Genomic DNA, 1,746 nt, shown 5'->3' with positions numbered 1-1,746 from the left:
GAGTGGAGGTGGTAATCGCACATTCACATGTGGTCAAGTGGAATTTGAGCTGTCTTTGCAATCCTAAGTGGTGGTGTCAGCTAAGCAGGTAGATTTACAGCCCTGCAAATCAGAGGAGGCCTCTGGCCCAGAGACAGACTTTGGGAGTAATTGATTCCGGCTGATAATTAAACCCAAGTATGAGAGTACACAGGAAGACAGCATTGAGGAAGAAAAATAGAGAGAGAAGGAGTGTCTAGCTATTAATAACCAACAGCTTTCAAAAGCTTTGTAAAAATAAAGCCAATTGAAGCTGAACAGTCACAAAGGAAGGCGCCAAGGAGGAGGTGGGCTGCGGGCTTTATCGATGTCCCATGGAGGCTTCCTGAAGAGAAAGAGAAATGCCTCCGTGGTGGAGGCTTTTAGATGTTAAGGGAGCTGAAAAGTGGAAAATGCCCACTGCCAGTTCTAGGGGACATAGATCACCTCAGATAAAACACTGCATTGAGGCAATATGGTGTGATTGCGTTAATGACAGAGTGTCAAATACTTTCCTATCTGAAGCTAAGTGTAGGGGTTATGTAGACGCTTCCTGGTTACAACTTTCCCCCTCACCCCACAACTCTCATTCCACTCACAAAGGAGGGAATTTTGCTCCTAAGTCATGTTGTGCTAGTCATAGGCTGTGGAGATTATGGGAATAACCATGCATCTACAAAAGCATGATGAAAATCGCACAAAAGCTGAGAACGAGTGGCAGGAAGAGATTCAGAAGGTCCAGCAGGCTGGTAAAGAGCACTGTGTCATGAGTCACAGGTCGAGTGCAGAAAGCTGAGCCTGTGAGAAGACCTTGAACCACAAGAGTACTCCAATGGTTACTTGGTGGCTGAGCCTTGGTCTGCATGATTCAAGGGTCTTGAATGGCAGCCAAAGGATTTCAGACATTTCTGAGAGACACAGAGGAGCCTTTAAAGCATTTAATCAGGAAAGCTGCAGGAAGAATATGACTATTTTAAAGAAAATCAATCCCTTTTACCTGTCACTGAAGAGAGAAAAGGAGAATCAAGAAAAATGACAGAAAAGAGGTAACGGTTTTCTTAAAAGCAGAAATTGATGTATAGAGTGCATGAACCAGATACTTTTATAGTTTATACTAGATAAGACTGGGACCCTCTTTCTGCTAGTCACTATTGCAAGGGCATCTAAAGATAGTCTCAATTGCATAGTTTCAATGAGATAAGATTAAATAAACTATTGTTTTTATGCCCCCCTCCTTTTTTAATGAAACTGTTAGTTCTAAAAAATGGAAATAAAATTTACCAGCTGACATTATTGTTATTCTTGTATTTTTGGGAAGAGATTGGGAGAAGAATTGGAGAGCAAGAGTGGAAAATGTGAGAATTACCAGAGGGAAAATGTTCAAAGAAATGTGTAGAGAAAAACACTAATGAGTCCCTAAGGTCTTTGGTTTTCTGTGACCTTGACTTTGCTTGAATTTGTCAAAGAAAAGCAAACAAATAGACAGTCATACACACTAATATATTCTTTGTCTAACATGGTTATGACGAGAGGTCTGATGGTCTGGAGGCCAGCCATAAACCAGAGTGCTAACACTCTAGCTTAGCACTTTAATTTTTAAAATATTGTTACTACTAATAAATAATATTATTTTGATGAAACTTGCTTAAATTGGAGTAAGACTTTGTATAGTTAAAGAATGAGGAATGGGATAAATAACCAAAAGACAAAGAAAAGGTAACTATGTCT

At 40.0% G+C, this 1,746-nt stretch overlaps 1 protein-coding gene across 4 annotated transcripts in view; it reads right to left on the bottom strand.

Moving 5' to 3' along the window:
- Window positions 1-1,746, bottom strand: part of CDH18 (cadherin 18) — a 653,448-nt gene that overhangs the window by 486,499 nt on the left and 165,203 nt on the right. The gene's annotated exons all lie outside the window — the stretch shown is intronic.

The sequence above is a fragment of the Echinops telfairi genome, unplaced genomic scaffold (assembly GCF_000313985.2).
Source record: "Echinops telfairi isolate 266 unplaced genomic scaffold, ASM31398v2 ScPeMD7_7469;HRSCAF=8507_1, whole genome shotgun sequence".
Classification (NCBI taxonomy): domain Eukaryota; kingdom Metazoa; phylum Chordata; class Mammalia; order Afrosoricida; family Tenrecidae; genus Echinops; species Echinops telfairi.
This window is presented reverse-complemented; position numbering and strand designations above follow the sequence as displayed.